The 19,037-nt window shown below is 42.2% G+C and overlaps 1 pseudogene; it reads left to right on the forward strand.

The window, feature by feature from the left end:
- The first annotated feature begins 658 nt into the window (after window positions 1–658).
- LOC118720723 lies at window positions 659–3,928 on the forward strand (annotated as a pseudogene).
- The last annotated feature ends 15,109 nt before the right edge of the window (window positions 3,929–19,037 follow it).

Here is a 19,037-nt window from a genome sequence, read left to right on the forward strand (position 1 = left end):
GAGCAAAGAGAGTTTTATTTATTCCTTTTATATCTGTATACCTTTTTTATTTTCTTCTTTTATTGCATAGCTAAGACTTCCAGTATGGTATTGAAAATGAGTGGTGAGATGGAACATCCTTGGCAATTTGATCTTAAGTATTCTTTTTGTACAGCAAGAAGCACTTGAACATTAAGGACCTTCCTTTAACTATGTGTCCAACAATACTAAAGTAGAACTCCAAAGAGACCATTTTATTAACTATTAACCTTTTCTATTTTATTTATTTCCATTCCACTGCCCATGGCATTTGAGAAGGCATCTAAGAGACATATCAGGGATTCTTCACGTCTTTAATGTCTCTTACTTGGGTTTTGAAATATGAATTTAGTTAAAGCACTGTCTCCTTAATTTTCTGTGATTATGAAATTTGGAAAAAGGCACCTATTCATAGGACAACTTTTTAGTTACTGGAGGAACGGCCCAAGGTCTAGAACGCTGTTAGCATTAACTATCTCCAATCTGGCTTCATGCTGGAAACAAAGGCCATTTGAGAAGATCACAACTGTAGAACACTCTCAAATAGAGGCATTTTACTACTTCTCTTGGGGACTGCTGGCATCTTTGTATTATCCTGGATCCCATGTTTGGTAGATTGCTTGTTAAAATGGCCTCCATAGGAGAAGTACCAGCCAAGCCCAGGTTGGAGGAAACACCTGACCATGTGGAATCCCAGTGCCTGGCAGCCAGGGCCAAATCTATATCCCTCTAATGTTGGGTACTCTGGAGGTTCCAATCTTGCCCATACACCGCCTGTCAATCCTGCCTTTCCTCCGGCCCCCTTTCCTCCTCCCCCAGGAGCTCCCCAGGGGAATCCAGCTTCCCCCCCCCCCCCCCAGTTGGGCCTCCTTATCCTGTGCCACCACCAGGCCCTTATCCCCCTCCATATTCACCACCTGACCCTGGCATGCCTCCTATCAATCCCTTGGCTCCTGGCATGGTAGCACCAGGAATGGTGAGTGAGAAGAAGATGCAGCAAAAAAATGAAGAAAGCTCAAAAAAAATCTCAGGTGCACCATGAGCATGGCAAACACTCCTCCTCCTCCTCCTCTTCCAGCAGTGACTCTGAATACAGGGTCTGGACCCTAACATCAAGTCTCTCCAGTTCTGCTCTCCCATCAAGTTTCAATGCAATCTTGCACTGGGAAAAATTAGCCATTGTGTCCCTCGACTCCTGTACCCAAATCTGAGCCTCACTCTTGCTGGTTAGCCTTACTGCTTAGGGGAAATGGGAAAAGAATTGCCATGAGCTGAAACTGGTTTGGCTCAGTGGATAGAGCATCAGCCTGTGGTCAAGGGCATGTACCTTGGTTGTGGACACATCTCCAGTAGGGGGTGTGCAGGAGGCAACTGATCGATGTTTCTCTCTCATCGATGTTTCTAATTCTCTATCCCTCTCCCTTTCTCTCTGTAAAAAAAAAAAAAAATCAATAAAACATATTTTTAAAAAATTAAAAGCTTGAGATCCAAGATGGCTGTGCCCATGTGAACACCTAGCTGCAACCGCACACAACAGTTTCAATAAAATACAACTAAAATATAAAACGGACATTGCCCAGAACTACAGGAAGGTTGACTGACTGGAAATTCTACAGCGAGAAGCAAGGAGAAAACCAGAAGGAGGCGCGGAGGAGCTGGAAAAGCCCAAGGTATGGAGACGCGGCGCGGAGAGGACGGAGCCGGAGAGGAGGGGGAGGCGGAATGCCTGGTGGACGTTCCCTAGCGGAAAGGAGGTAAAACTCCGACTGTGCTGGGCCCCCGACTGCTCTGAACCCCAATTCTAGGCCAGACCCCAAGGACTCAGGCTCAGCCATAGGGAGCCGGGCTGTAAGGCGGAACCCCGGGGAGAGGCGAAAGGAGGTCCCGGAGGCGCGCACACTGCACGCAGAGAAGGGACGGTCGGCTGTGCCGCGGGATTGCCCTGACGGGAAGGAGACTGGGGCTCCAGACTGCTCTGAACGCCACCTCCAACTCCACTTCCAACTGAACTGAACCCCAATACCGGGCTCATTGGGGGAGAGCATAGACTGTTTGGCAGCAGGCGAAAATCAAGGGCACCTTTCTCTCAGAGGCGCAGGCAGAGAGCACTGAAGGACCCGTATAGGGCGGGGCTGATGGAAGCCAAAGCTGCAGGCTCCACCCTGAAACCCCGCCCCATCTGTAACTGCGAAATGCGACAACAAAATAGATCACAAACGAAAGAAATGGAGGACAAAAAGCGACTGGATATAGAGTTCAAATCTACGCTTATAAGGTTTTTCAAGAATTTCCTAGAAAAGATGGCCTATGAGGATATGAAAAGAGATCAACTAGAATTAATAAGGAGTCAACAAGAAATGATAAGGGATCAACAAGAAATAAAGAATACATTGTCAGAAATAAAAAATATTTTACAGAGTCCTAAAAACAGAAGGGAAGATCGCAAGAATCAAGTCAAAGATTTGGAACATAAAGAGCCAGAAGACACTCCTCCACAGAAGCTAGAAGGCATGAGAATCCAGAAAATTGAAGATAATGTAAGAAACCTCTGGGACAACTTCAAGCGAACCAACATCAGAATTATGGGGGTCCCAGAAGATGAGAGAGAGCAAGATATCGAAAACATACTGAAAGAAATAGTGACAGAAAACTTCCCCCACCTGGTGAAAGAATTGGACTTACAAGTCCAGGAAGCGCACAGAACCACAAACAAAAGGAATCCAAAGAGGACCACACCGAGACACATCATTATTAAAATTCCAAGAGCAAAAGACAAAGAGAGAATATTAAAAGAAGCAAGAGCAAAGAAGGTAGTAACCTATAAAGGAGCACCTATACGATTGTCAGCTGACTTCTCAACAGAAACCATGCAGGCCAGAAGGGAATGGCAAGAAATATTCAAGGTGATGAATAGCAAGAACCTACAGCCAAAAATAATCTACCCAGCAAAGCTATCACTCAGAATCGAAGGCCAGATAAAGAGCTTCACTAATAAAAAAAAGCTAAAGGAGTTCATCACCACCAAACCAGAATTATATGAATTGCTGAAGGGGGTTCTTTCAGAAGAAAAAGTAAACAAAGATAAAAATTATGAACAACAAATACATAACTATCAACAAGTGAATCTAAAAACCAAGGAAATTAAAAAAATCTGATGAACAATATTAACTGTTGAATATAATAGAATCAGAGGTATGGAAGGGGAGTGAACTGACGATTCTTGGGGAAAAGGGGAGAGGGGGGCGTGGGAAGAGACTGAACATAAACTGTGCACCTATGGATGAGGACAATGGGGAGAGGGGAAAGGACAGAGAGTGGGGTGGGAACCTGGTGGAGGAGAGCAATGGTGGGGGGGGGGGGAAAGGAACATTTGTAATAATATGAACAATAAAAACTTATTAAAAAAAATTAAAAGCTTTTTTTTTTAAAAAAAGAATTGCCATGGGTTAGCAAAGGCCGTCTTCAGTGCTTGGATAGAGCTTTTAGCTGATGAGTTTTAAGGAGAACTATTTTTTGAAGTCAGTGAAACATTTGAGCTAAATGCTGACGATAAGTCTAAGATCTAGAAAATGTCTAGAAAATGTGGTTTTTAACTTTCTTTTGTAATATTTGTAGTTGGGGAGGTGTTGTGGAAACTTAATTGTGGGAGAAAAACAAACTACCTTTTTTTTTATTTTTTTATTTATTTATTTTTTTTTATTATGGCATGCTTGGCCAATTTAATGGCAAATACATTTCCCCGAAGACCTTTAATTGATTGCACTAACTGCAAGACTGATGGGAAGTGGAGTCCATTTGTTGATGAGTCCTGACGGCCATTTTGGAATCTAATCTTTATTCTTCAGTATGCTATTTCAGATCCTCCCCACATTCTCCAACTCTCAGTCCAAATAAAGCTGCTTGTCCTGGTTTAAAAAAAAAAAAAAAAAAAAGCCTCCATAATCCTCCTCTTGTTTGCTCACCTTACATATTAGTCCTAGCCATTGACTTGTTTTGACAAATTGGACAATAGCAAGTGTGATTAAAAGCAGAGACCTAAAATTGTTTGTTCATTTTGATACTTGTCTTCTCTTATGGGTCTTGAGAACTCCAAGCACCACCATGTGAATAAGCTTGGGCTGGCCTTCTGTCAACATGTGGTCCAATCAAAACCATCATCCCAGCCATCTATACCAATTGCCATCCACCCATAAATGTGAGGTTGGCACCCTTGACCAACCATCCCCCAGGCACCCCACTATGTGACTGCACTTGCATCCTTCATGGGAGTGAGTCCAGATGAGACTAAGAGAAGAACTGCCCGGCTCACCTCAGTCCAAATGATCCCAGAGAATCAGGAGCTTAAAAAAATCAGTATTTTGCCGAAACCGGTTTGGCTCAATGGATAGAGCGTTGGCTTGGGGACTGAAGAGTCCCGGGTTCAATTCCGGTCAAGGGTATGTACCTTGGTTGCGGGCATATCCCCAGTTGGGGGCATGCAAGAGGCAGCTGATCGATGACTCTCTCTCATCGATGTTTCTAACTCTCTATCTCTCTCCCTTCTTCTTTGTACAAAATCAATAAGATATATTATTAAAAAAAAAAAAAAAGAATCAGTATTTTAATGCCCTGGTCAGTGTGGCTCAGTTGGTTGGGTATAGTTTGGTGCACCAAAAGATTGCTGGTTCATGAACAGACAGATGAATTTCAGAGGGAAGGTGGAGGTGAGAGGGGTGTGGGAAAAGATAAATTAGTGAATTTATATGCATACTAGAGGCCTGGTATGATGAATTCATGCACTAGTGGGGTCCCTCAGCCTGGTCTGTGGGATCAGGCCAAAATCAGCTCTCTGACACCCCCTAAGATGTCTCAGATTGCGAGAGGGCGCAGGTCAGACTGAGAGACCCCACCAGTGCATGATTGATTGGGGCTAGGGAGAGACAGGGGAGGTTGGCCATCGAGGAGGAACAGTGGGAGGGTTCCAAGGCATTTCCAGCCCATCTTGCTCAGTCCTGCTCAGCCAGACCCCAGCAGCAAGCTAACCTGCCTGTCAGAGGGCCTGTCCCCTGGTGGTCAGTGCACATGATAGCGAACCTTTGAGTGGCCTTAGCATATCATTAGTGTATTATGCTTTGATTGGTTGAATGGCTGACCAGACAATTGGACACTTAGCATATTAGGCTTCTATTATATAGGATATACATAGCCTGTGGATACAGACAATAGTGTGGCAAAGGCTTGGGAGGGGCAAGAGAGGGGAGGAGGGGGTAAATGGGGAAAATAACATACACAAAAACCCACAAAGGGGACAAGAAACAAAATGGCAGTGTAGGTAAATGTCTGTGCTCGCTGTCTCCCACAAACACATCAAACTTACAACTAAAATTCAGAACAACCATCACTCAGAACTGCCTGAACGCTGGATGAATGGAAGTGCTACACTTAGAGAAGTGAAAAAGAAAGCACACTGAGACTGGTAGGAGGGGTGGAGGTGCAGAATGGTCTGGTCTGACACCCATGTGTGCCATTTTCTTTAATCAGGAGAGAGATGTCTCTTTGGAGGTCACCCATGTGGAGCAAAGGGACCCAGCTCCACACCAGACATCTAGCCCAGGGTTCCAGAGCTGAAAAGAGAAGTCTCCTCAACTAAGGGTTGTAAAAACAAGTGGAAATTGTGGCTGGGCGACACGAGGATGCTGGGGACCCAGATGTTTTATTTAAAGGGCTCGTGCATTATGTGATACCTTAATCAATAAAGAAATTAAAAAAATAAAAAATAAAGGGCTCTTGCTAAAACAAACAAACAAACAAATAAATAAAAATTAAAAAAATAAAATAAAGGGCTCATGCATGAACTTGCTCAGACTTCCAAGGACTGGGCTTTGGGGGACCCAGACACATATGGGGAGGAACTGTCTGGCATTGGGGCAGGAACTTGGGAGCAGCTTTCTCTAAGAGAGAGGTGCTGGCAGGGGTCATTGTTCCTATGCTGGGACCTTCCCTATTGCAGGGCTGACTGGAAGCCATATATGAGTCTCCATCAACCTGGAGCACACTATTCTCTCTGCACTGGGACTCCATCCCATCCAATTTACAGCCCCACCCATGTTATTGGCAGCAGTTTTTCATATGAATGGCCTGTCCTGGCTTAAGCTTCAGACTTTGGTAAATCTCTCAAATAAGCTGCAGTTGGTGACAATGTGTCACAAACCTATCAATAAAAGGCCTAAGACCTGACAATAGCACCAGCCTGCCTTGCTTCACAGCTGGGCCTCACTTGGGCACCTCTAAGCCCAATACAAATAGCAAATAGCTGTCTGCAGTTCCCTCTGTAGCTCCTGCCAGTTGGCCCCAAGCAGTGGCTGACTTTGCACCTCCCAGGAGGTCCTATAGCCAGTGCACCCAATGAATAGCTTCAAGCCATACCAGATTACAACTCTACACATCCACTAGTGACACACTCAAGAGGCACTCATGAACACCAAAGCCCCACTAAAGCAAGTCCTGCTCCATAGGGTGCTTCCTGCTCAGCAGCTCTTCCACTGTAGTTGTAGCTGGTCCTCACAGCCAATTGTCCTGGAGGTCAACTCCTCCTACTGATTCCAATAGCAATCAAGGATAAACTATCAGACTGTGTACATAGTCACACAGGGGCACACCTAGAATGCCTAGCTCAGGTGACCAGGGAGGCTGAGCCACTGGGCCCTATAGGACACCTACTATATTAGGCCACTCTACCAATTCCAAAAGACATAGCAGCTCTATCTAATACATAGAAACAAACACAGGGAAGCAGCCAAAATATGAAGATAAAGAAACATGTCACAAATTAAAGAAATGGAAGCAAGCAAACTACTGGATACAGAGTTCAAACCATGGTTATAAGATTACTCAAAGATCTTGATGAAACTTTCAAGGATCTTAATGAGAATGTCAAAGACCTGAAAAAGGACCAGTCAGAAATTAAGCATATACTAACAACTGAAATAAAGAATAATTTACAGGGATTCAACAGTAGAGTAGAAGATTCTGAGAATCAAGTCAACAATTTGACTTTTTACAAAGAGGAAGGGAGAGGAATAAAGAGTTAGAAACATCGATGAGAGAGAATCATCAATCAGCTTCCTCCTGCACAACCCCTACTGGGCATGTGCCCGCAACCAAGGTACATGCCCTTGACCAGAATCGAACCCAGGGCCCTTCAGTCTGCAGGCTGACGCTCTATCCACCGAGCCAAACAGGTCAAGGCTCAAGTCAACAATTTGAAATATGAGGAAGCAAAAATCAGAAAAGAAAAAAAGAATCCAAAAATATGAAGATAGTGTAAGGAGCCTCTGGGACAACTTCAAGCATACCAGTATTTGCATTATAGGGGTGCCTGAAGGAGGAGAGAGAGAGAGAGAGAGAGAGAGAGAGAGAGAGAGAGAGAGAGAGAGAGAGAGAGAGAGAGATATTGAAAACCTATTTGAAGAAATAATGACAAAAAACTTCCCCTACCTGATGAAAGAAATAGATATACAAATCCAGGAAGCACAGAGAATCCCAAATAAGAGGAACTCAAAGAGGCCCACACAAAGACATATCATGATTAAAATGCCAAGACAAAGAGAATCTTAAAAGCAGCAAGAGAAAAGCAGTTAACTGCCTATAAGGGAGTGCCCATAATACTGTCAGTTGATTTCTCAACAGAAACTTTGCAGGCCAGAAGGGAGTGGCAAGAAATATTCAAAGTGATGAATAGCAAGAACTTACAACCAAGATTATTCTACCCAACAAAGCTATCATTTAGAATTGAAGGTCAAAAAAAGTTTAACAAATGAGAAAAAAACAAAAGGAGTTAATCACCACTGAACCAGTATTACATGGAAGGTTGAACGGTATTCTTTAAGAAGAGGAAGAGGAAGAGGAAGAACAAGAAGAAAAGAAGAAAAAGAGAACATTAAAATGGCAATAAATACATACCTATTAACAATTGAATCTATAAATCAAAATAAATGAATAAGAAATCTAATGAATAAACTAAACTGGTGAATAAAATATAATTAGACAAATGGAAGCAAAGAACAAACTGACTAATCTCAGAGGGAAGCAGGGGAGGGGGAGGTGGGAAGAGATTAACCAAAGATCTTACCTACAGACACAGACAGTAGGGTGATGAAGGTATGGGGCAAGGTAGGAACCATATGGAGACAAGCAATGAGGGGAAAAGGGGGAAATATGTAATACTCCAACAATAAAGATTTAAAAAATAATAAATAATAAAAGGATTTGTTCTCAGGGAAAAAATTACAACAGAAACAAAGGGGACATCTGTAATACTTTCAACAGTAAAGATTAAAAAAAAAAAAAAAAAAAAGAATGTTGGTTTGATTCCGGTCAGGGCACATTCTGGGTTGTGGGCTTGATTCCAGGCCAGGGGCATGCAGGAAGCAGCTTATCAATGTCTGGCTCTCTTATAGATGTTTCTCTTTCTCCCTCTTCCTTTCTCATTAAAAAATACATTAAAAAAATCAGTATTTTTAGCCATTGTGTTTTGGGAATGGTTAGCAAAAGCTAACTAAGATGCCCCAGACCAGAGTAGTTTCTAGGCAACAAATATCACTTGCCTTGACTCTGAGTATAGATCTTTTTAAAAAATATATATATTTTATCAATTTTTTACAGAGAGGAAAGGAGAGGGATAGAGTTAGAAACATCGATGAGAGAGAATCATCAATCAGCTTCCTCCTGCACATCCCCTCCTGGAGATGTGCCCGCAACCAAGGTACATGCCTTTGACCAGAATCGAACCTGAGACCCTTCAGTTCGCAGGCTGATGCTCTACCACGGGGCCAAATCAGTTAGGACTGAGTATAGATCTTGAAAGTTAAAAAATTCCTTCAATTTCTAGATTTGTTTCCTTAATTTTCTTGATGAATTTTTATGAGATGAGCTTTAATAACATGGATCTTTTTTTTTCTTTAAAATTTTTCCCAGCAGGGCTGAAAATGACTATTTGAAAAGATCCTTGTCTTTGTTTTGCATCTTTCTATTTCCATTTGCAGAACATCCAAAAAGACGGTCAGTTCAATGAGAAATCATGATTCTATTGCATGTTTTCAATAGATGTCTTACTTGGGTTAAGTGCTGTGTCCCTAGCTGAGCTAAAAAGGTGATGAACTACAATGTGGAGGAGAATAGCAGCCACCTGGTCACAGCTGAGGAACAAGAACAAAGCATTGGAATCTGGAGAGAAGCCCCTAACTTCCGCAATGTTCTTCTAGCGCCCTCTACTGACAAGGCCTAACCTGTGTCATCTGATAAATTTTTGGAATTATGAGGCAATAAATTGGTAACTGGTACAGGTGAGAGATGGGGCCCCCTGATATTAACAAAAATGACAGTAGTGCCCTGACCAGTTTGGCTCAGTTTTTGCTTTCTCCCTTGCCCCTCCTAACCCCCACTTTGCTCTTAGTAACCAACTCCTCCCTGCTTCCCGCTGGACCATTGGATAAGGCTGATTCCATCCCAAGGCAGGCATACGCTCCAGGAGTGGCCCATCAGAGCTCCCTGCCACATGACAACAGGACAGCACAGCATCCAACTAGAACAATGGGAAACAATCCAGAGGGGGGTGCATGCCACTGCTGGAGGCTCACACATCCAGTTGGGATGAGAATGTGGTGATGAAAATCCCTGCCTTCCTTCCCCACTGGCTTTAAAAATTCTTTTATTTTTACATTTTATTTTTCTCTTTAGCACTTACTACTCTAACATGTACATTTCCCTTACTGGTTTTCTCTATCTCCCACTCCAGAAGGTAAGCTTTATATAAGGAGAGCGGGAGCTTTTGATTTGTTTCCTGCAAGATCCCCAGAACCTAGAACAATGCCGAAGGCACATGATAGGCTACTAATATTAGAATGCATAAATGAGTGATGGTATTCACAATTTTATTGGAAAGATAGTCACAATTTTACCACCTGGGACAGGGGCAGAAGCAACCTATCTCAACAAGACTTCCTGGGCCTCCTGGAACATGGGTATCCTGCATAAGGAACTGGAAAGTTGGTTCTTGTAATACTACAGCCTTTGAATCCCCAGTACTTACATCACCATTCAGAAAACCTTACATAACAATGGAAGCGTTTCCATATAAGGTAGGTTAACCCACCCTGCACTCCTGGTTTTCATCCATAACTCAGGGTCAGCCATGCCACATTGGGAGCCAGCAAAGTCAGTGGCCAGATTTCCTGAAGACTATTTCTATCTTCAGGTTCTCACCCTTCTGAGAAGTCCATTTCCTACTGTCTGCTCTGCCTTTGACCCAGGACACTTTTAGCTCCCTTGCTCTGAGGGGACCTAAGTAAAGAAAATTCCATTTCCCTACAATCTGTTAACCATTTTGGATAACACTGTTAAAGGCATTTTTGTTCAATTCAGTGAGTTGGGCATTTGGTGATATGAACATTTTGTGAGTTGGTTTCTAGTGAATTACCCTGTATCTTTACTTTCACTCCATTCTTCAGCCATGTGTAATTTCTAACTGCTATCCAAAACTAAGACATTGGATTAAAAATAATCCCATCAGATTAAAAATTTCAAAGAATGACATTGGCACTCTGAAAAAATCATGGTGCAAGTGTGTGTGTGTGTAAATTATTTTTAAAATATTCATCAATTATCAAACTGGATAATCATTCCAGAATTAAGAAAAATTAATCATCATAAGAAAGGATGTATTCTGTGAATACACAAACTTATTATTTTTTCCTCCTCTTTAGAGATCTACAAATATAGAAACAGTCAATTTTTTTTCCAAATGAACTTTTATGTTGCAAGAATTTTAGATTTACAAAATAGATGCAAAGATAGTACTTGTATACCCTTCTCCCAGTTCCCCCTATTACATACCTATTGTAATGTCTTGGTCAAAACCAAGAAATTAACATTGTTACATTACCATTAATTAAACTCCAGATTTTTTTTTTCAGATTGTACTAGTTTTTTCACTAATGCCTATGGGTGTTTTTTGTTGTTGTTGTTGTTGTTTTGTTTTGTTTGTTTTGTTTTTTTGTTAATCCTTACCTGAGAATTTTTTTTATTTTTTATTGAATTTTTAGAGAGAGAGGGAGGGAGGGAGAGGGAGAAGGAGGGAAGGAGGGAAGGAAAGAAAGAACGAGAGAAACAGACAGAAAGAAATATTGATGCGAGAGATACATCGATTAATTGCCTCCCATTTGTGCTCAGACTGGGGCCAGGGATCAAACTTGCAACTCAGGTATGTGCCCTCGACTGGGAATTAAACCCAAGACTCTTTGGTGCACAAGCTGACACTCTAACCACAGAGCAATACTGGTCAGAACACTCTAATGTCTTTTTTATTCTCTTCCAGGATCCAATCTAAGGTTGCATTTAGCATAGATTTAGTTGTTTGTTTGCTTTTAATATTTTATTGATTTCAGAGAGAGGAAGGGAGAGGGAGAGAGAGGTAGAAATATCAGTGATGAGATCATTGAATGGCTGCCCCCCTCATGCCGCCCCACACTAGAGATCAAGCCTGCAGCCCGGCATGTGCCCTGACCAGGAATGCCTTTAACCTGAACTGCATGGTAGTACATTATGCGAGCAAATGAATTATATAACTAGTTCACTTTTGACATGATTTAGGATGTTTCTTAGTTATTACTTTTCAGTTACTTCTGTACATAGGTCTTTGTACAAACTTGTACGTGTATATGTAGGATAGAGTCTCAGTGGTAGAATCAGTTGAATCAAAGGAATGTGAGTTTCACATTTTAGTGAGTAAGCCAAATTACCCTTATAGAAGGTACAGTGGTTATAGCTTGATTGCTATATAACATCGTGGTTTATTCTTTCCATTCTATGATCTCAGATGGTGAGAGGAAGATTGGGTCAGTGAGGCAGGAGAAAGAGATCAGACGTGCCATAAGGGACCTTCAGGGCCAGACTGAGGAGTCAGACTCTGTGTTGAGGGCACTGGGAGCCATGGAAGGCTAGAGGCTTGACTGGGTCATGGACAGATGTGACCATGTAGCAACAGTCATTAAATGACTGCTTTTCTCCTAGGTGTCCTGACACTCATGTATTTGCTCCCCTCTCACCCACAGGAGTGGGCCCCTGAGTTGTCAGACCAGAGCAGGCTAACCTGTCCTACCAGCTGAGGCCCACCTTAGACAGGTCACACTGCTGCCACACTGTGACAGTATGGAGCCAGAAAGGTCGTGGCAAACATGTGACAGAGGTGGAATGGTCTGCCTAATTGCTGCACAGAGGTTAATTTGATCCTAAGGCCTGACCTGTCTTGACTGCTCAGTTAAAGTTGGGAAATATTTAGTGGGTAACTTTTCTTAATGCGCATCTCATGTTCAGCAGTGACGTTTTTATAAACATTTATTTCTTGATTTTGTTGGAGGACAAATATTCCAAATAATATTTGGAAAACACCAAATGCTCAAGGAATGAAATAAAAATCCCCTGCAAGTATCTCCTCTTTCTTAAGGATTAATATTAACCTTTGGGAGACTTTGTTAACAATTTTAATGCAAATGTGCACATATATGTTAATTCTCACCCTCCCCCCCTCATTGATTTTTAGAGAGAGTGGAAGGGAGGTGGAGACACACAGAGAAACATCATGTCAGAAAGACATCGACTGGTTGCCTCCTGCATGCACCCTGAGTGTTGGGGGTTGGAGGTGGGTAGGGATCCAGCCTGCAACCAGATAGGTGCCCTTGACTGGAATCAAACCTGAAACTCCTCAGCCTGAGGGCCAACACTCTAACCACTAGGCAAAAATAGCCAGGGCCACATATCTATATTTTTTATCAGAAAAGCAATCATGCCTAGCATGCTATTTTGTAATCTTTTCCCCCCTCATAATTTTATAAGTATTTTCCCATGAAAGTTTAAATATTTCCTCAATAGACAGTTTAAATATTATTTTGCAGTGTGGTTTTTTAAGGCAAAAACTGATTTTATGCATATTAATCTCCATTAATTCCACATTCTTCAAAGACCCTCAGGCAAAGAAAGAAAAACAAAACATTAACTTGAACATATGCTGAGCCCTTCCCTCAGAGAAATCACCAGCCATTTTCAAGTATGACTTCACTTTTATAAGTACAAATATCTGAGTCACTTCAAAGAAACAGCTTCTATATGAACATAGGAGAGCCTCAAACATTTGAAATTGGGGTTTACCAGAGAAAGGCGTAGCCTCAGCAGTCAGGTTATTTCTGCAGGCTAGATTACGCAAGGTTGAGAAAATTCCTGTTTCATAACAAAAAGGTCTACTGGTTCCTGAGCTTTGAGAATGATTGGGCTGTTGCTATGAGGTAGGGACTGTTGGAAGACCCATTTCACAAAAGGGCACATTGAGGCCCAGAGTGTGGTGGGGCTGGTGAGGACACAGTGGTGCCTCTTTTCCTCTCTCAGAATCCGGTCACAGGCTTGGACACTGTAAACGTTCATGAGGACATACCTGAATTTAAAGGTAAATACATTAGGCCGGAACTGACACATTTACAAGTTAGCCAAATATGTACCCAAGATGGAGGAGAAGTCTTATTCCAGGCCCTGAAGAAAAGCCAGTTAGGCAGGTTAACCTGGAGGGGCTCTTGTGTGTTAAAATAGATGCATATCACATCTAAGTGGTGTTTTAAATTCTGGCTTCATAAGTAAAGTGTATATTGTTTAGTATTTTAGAAACCCTCTTACTAGTCTTTTGTTTTTGAAAAGTAACAAATAATCTTTACAAAAGTATTTTTAAACATAAAAATATATATGATGTGAAAATTCTTCCTCTTTAACCTACTCTCCCTCTCAAAGGAGTCTTTCATGGGAAATATGTACACATAATTTAAAAAAATATATATTTTATTGATTTTAGAGAGGAAGGGAGAGAGAGATAGAAACATCAATGATGAGAGAGAATCATTGATTGGCTGTCTCCTGCACACCCCTGTATCAAGCCCACAACCCAGGCATGTGCCCTTGACTGGAATTGAACCTGGGACCCCTCATTTCATAGGCTGATGCTCTGTCCATTGAGCAAAACCATCTAGGGCTGTACACATAATTTTTATATAAATGAAATAATTTATGCATATTATTCTTCTCCTTGTATTAGTTGCTTAACAATAGATCATGATGGCATAGGTAAACACCTGAAATTGCTGCCTTGCACAACCACTTTAAAATTACAACTAAAAGACAAAACAGACATCATCCAGAACCACAGGAAGGCTGTCTGAGTGGAAATTCTACAACTAGAAGGAAAGAAAAAAGCACACTGAGACTCAGAGGAGGTGTGGAAGTAAAGTGCAGAGGTACAGAGGCGCCCACAGAAGAGGCTGGCAACTGAGTACGCAGTTGTCTTTTTTAATTGGGAGGGAGACACAAGCTTCTGACTGCTCTGAACTCCAGTTCCAGGCGAGACTCTGGGGACTCAGACTCACTGGGAGAAACTGGACTGTCTGGCTTCGGGTGGAACTTGACAGTGGCTTTCTCTTAGAGGTGCTTGCAGTGATTACCGAGGGACATTGAGACCCAGGGGCCTCTTAGGGGAGGGCTGAGGATCAGCCATAGCTGTTTGCTCTACCTTGTTGATTCCCTGAAACCCCACCCCACCCAAGCAGTGCACAGAGGCTTTTGCATATGAATGGCCTGGGCCTTTGCAGTCTAAAATCACCTAACAACAACAATAATAATTACCTAACAAACTGCAGCTGGGTCAGAGAATCCCAGAAATTCCAAAAGAAGGCCCAAGGCCCCACAGCAGCTTGCATTGCTTCACGGCTAGGCCTCATTTGGGCACCTCCAAACCTTGAATAAAGAAGAGGAATCTGCATATCTCCCTGTAGCTCCTGCTGGATGTCCTCAGGCAGAGGCTAAATTTGCACCTCCTTGGAGATCCAAGAGCCAGTGTACCCCGTGGTCAGAGTGGGGCCATCTAGATTACAACTCAGATCCATAAGGGACACACTCAGGGGGCAGACTCAGTGAGCACCAAAGCCCCATTGAAGCAAGTCTTGCCCATAAGGGTGTCTCTAGCACAGAAGTTCTCCCATCGTAGACATAGCTGATCCTCACAGCCAATTGGCCTGGAGGTCAATTCCTCACAGTGATACCAACAACAATCAAGGCTTAACTACAACAAGACTGTACACACAGCCCACAAAGAGGTACACCAAGAGTGTCCACCTCAGGTAACTGGGGAGGCTGAGCCACTGGGCCCTATAGGACACAAAGCCACTCTATCAACACAGGGAAGCAGCCAAAATGCAGAGACAAAGAAACAGGTCACAAATGACAGAAATGAAGGAAAGCATACTACTGGATATAGAGTTCAAAACCACGGTTATAAGGTTTTTCAGGAATTTTCTAGAAACCGCCTGGACCAGTTTGGCTCAGTGGATAGAGCATCGGCTTGCAGACTGAAGGGTCCAGGGTTCGATTCCGGGCAAGGGCATGTACCTTGGTTGCGGGCACATCCTCAGTGGGAGGTGTGCAAGAGGCAGCTGATCGATGATTCTCTCTCATCGATGTTTCTAGCTCTCTATCCCTGTCTCTTCCTCTCTGTGAAAAATCAATAAAATACTGTATATTAAAAAAAAAAGAATTTTCTAGAAACCACTGATAAATTTAGTGACACCTTCGAGGATATGAAAAAGGACCAACTAGAAATTAAGTTTACACTGACTGAAATAAAAATAATAAGCAGAGATCCAGCAGCAGACTAGGGGATTGCAAGAATCAAGTCAAAGATTTAAAATACAAAGAAGCAAAAAACACCCAACCAGAAAAGCAAAAAGCAAAAAGAATCCAAAAATATGAAGATAGTGTAAGGAGCTTCTGGGACAACTTCAAGCGTACCAACATCAGAATTATGGGGATGCCAGAAGAAGAGGGAGAGCAAGATATTGAAAACCTATTTGAAGAAATAATGACAGAAAATGTCCCCTACCTGGTGAAAGAAATAGACTTACAAGCCCAGGAAGCACAGAGAACCCTGAACAAAAGGAATCCAAAGAGTCCCACACCAAGACACAGCATAATTAAAATGCCAAGGGCAAAAGACAAAGAGAGTATATTAAAAGCAACAAGAGAAAAACAGTTACCTACAAGGGAGTACCTATACAAATGTCAGCTAATTTCTCAACAGAAATTATGTAGGCCAGAAGGGAGTGGCAAGAAATATTCAAAGTAATGAATAGCAAGAACCTACAACCAAGATTACTCTACCTCAGAAATGGAGGTCAGATAAAGAGCTTCACAGATAAGAAAAAGCTAAAGGAGTTCATCACTGCCAAATCAGCATTATATGAGATGCTGAAAGGTATTCTTTAAGAATAGGAAGAAGAAGAAAAGGGTAAAGATAAAAATTATGAACAACAAATACATATCTATCAATAAGCAAATCTAAAAATCAAGTGAATAAAAAATCTGATGAACAGAATAAACTGGTGAATATAATAGAATCAGGGGCATAGAAAGGGAGTGGACTGACAATTCTCTGGGGGGAAAAGGGTGTGGGGTGTATGGGAAGATCCTGGACAAAAATCGTACACTTATGGACGAGAACAGTGGAGAGGGGGGTATGGGCATGGGGTGGGGTGGGAACCGGGTGGAAGGGAGATATAGGGGTATGGGGGGAGGAACAACTGTAATAATCTGAACAATAAAGTTTTATTTTAAAAAATAGATCATGACGATCTATAACACATATATACTCAGAAATACATTTAATCATAAGAAAAAAAGAAGCGAACTCATATATACTGACAAGAAAAGATGGCTATAATATATATAGGTAAGTGAAGAAACCAAATTGCAAAGCAATATTTAAAGCATGTTCTATTAAACATATGTGTGTACTTTTATAAGTAAATATAGATCTGTCTAAATAAACTTTTGAAAAGTTGAAAAGGAATTTTACTAAGTGTTAATAGCAATTATCTAGGTAGGAAGTTGAACCAGATTTGGGTGGGGGGAATTTACTATGGAGTGAAACATGGGATGCTTCTAAAGCAGGATAGTAAAAAGCTAGGAAAATTCCTGGGCAAGTGGAATGGGGAAACAGACAAAATAATTAAACAAGACCAAACAATTTGAACAACTTACAGCCAGCCAGAGAATCACAGAACCTTCCCTTCCCTAACCAAGAACACTTGAGAGCAAATGGTTTATACCTTCCTCCCTAACCAGAGAATAAACAGCTTAAGTCACCTTTGTTGGGGAGATAGGTAACAGAGACACAATTAGTACCATTTGTGCCAGCAAAACCCAAGGACAGATGAAGTTTGGGGAACAACAAACAAAAAACCTGATTAGCCCTAGTTGGTTTGGCTCAGAGGATAGAGCATCAACCTGTGGACTGAGGAATCCCAAGTTTAATTCCAGCCAAGGGCACATGCCCGGGTTGTGAGCTCGATCGCCAGTCGGGGGCATGCAGGAGGCATCATTGATGTTTCTATCTCTCTATTCTTTTCCCTTCCTCTCTGAAATCAATAAAGATACACACCAGTATATATATCCTGATTAGCACCAGACAAACCCAAGATGAAAGTAAAACAGTGAAGCTGACCAAAGAATAATCCCATACTCCCCTATACGGTCACTTTATTGAATCAGCATATTTTAAATGTACCTGGAAAGCTAATGAATATTCTACTGAAATCCTCACCTAAGATTCTTGTCCACAGAAGGAAGATAAAAAACCCCAAGATTAAGACCTGGTGCAGGCTCATTCTAGAGCGTGCCCGTGCCCCTTCTTAGGGATGAACTTTTTTCTTCCTCCTAAACTCTAAGGGTCCCCACAAGTCTTGCAACCAAGGGAGCAGTAGCCAGAGGCAATCTATCCCAGGATCACTCCCTGATCCTGTCTAAGGCCCTCTTTGACTTCCCAGTGAGCTGAAAGCAGCCCTGCCCTGGTTTGCTTCTTTCCTGGAACATTCTAGGGAGCAAAAGCAGAGCACTGACTAGGCTTTCTCCTGTGGCTTCTTCCACCCTCAGTCCTTCTTTTGTGGCACTGTCCCAGCTTAATAAATGAGCTCTCAAAACCACCTGAACTTGTGTTTGTGAAATCTTTCCTGCATGAAATGAAGAACCCACACACTATAGGCTGTCCCGAGGCAGACCTGCTCTGGGCCCGAGGCCCCGTCCGGTAACACTTCCATTTCTAAATTTTTATATACTTTTAAGTGAAAGGATTACACATGATTTAACTTTTTTTTAAATATGTTTTTATTGACTTCCGAGAGAGAGAGAGAGAGAGAGAGAGAGAGAGAGAGAGAGAGAGAGAGAAATATCAATCATTGACTGGCTTCCTCTTGCATGCCCCACATTGGGGATCAGGCCTGCAACCTGGGCATGTGTCCTGACCAGAAATCGAACAGTGACCTCCTGGTTCATAGGTTGGTGCTCAACCACTGAGCCATGCTGGCCGGGCTGATTTACTTTTTAAAAAGTATTTTCCTCGCCGAAACAGGTTTGGCTCAATGGATAGAGCATCGGCTTGGGGACTGAAAGATCCTGGGTTCGATTCCGGTCAAGGGCATGTACCTTGGTTGTGGGCATATCCCCGGTAGGGGGTGTGCAGGAGGCAGCTGATCAGTGACTCTCATCGATGTTTCTAACTCTCTATCTCTCTCCCTTCCTCTCTGTACAAAATCAATAAAATATATTTAAAAAAAAAAGTATTTTCCTGCCCTACCTGGTTTGGCTCAATGGACAGAGCATCAACCTGGTGGATGAAGGGTCGCAGGTTCCATTCCAGTCAAGGGCACATGCCCGGGTCGTGGGCTTGATCCCCATAGGGGGCATGCAGGAGGCAGCTGATCAATGATGTTTCTCTCTCTCCTCTTCCTTTTTCTCTAAAATCAGTAAAAATATGTTTTGTTTTGTTTTTTAAAAGGGATTTCCCTATTATTTTAAACTTTAAAAAAAATATCTTGACCATTTTTTAAAAATCCAACCCTAATCTACAGAAATAAAAGTACTGTATGCAGTCAGCAAGTTTTTCAACTTTGCATTTCTTA

Source organism: Pipistrellus kuhlii, unplaced genomic scaffold (genome assembly GCF_014108245.1).
Source record: "Pipistrellus kuhlii isolate mPipKuh1 unplaced genomic scaffold, mPipKuh1.p scaffold_m20_p_17, whole genome shotgun sequence".
Classification (NCBI taxonomy): domain Eukaryota; kingdom Metazoa; phylum Chordata; class Mammalia; order Chiroptera; family Vespertilionidae; genus Pipistrellus; species Pipistrellus kuhlii.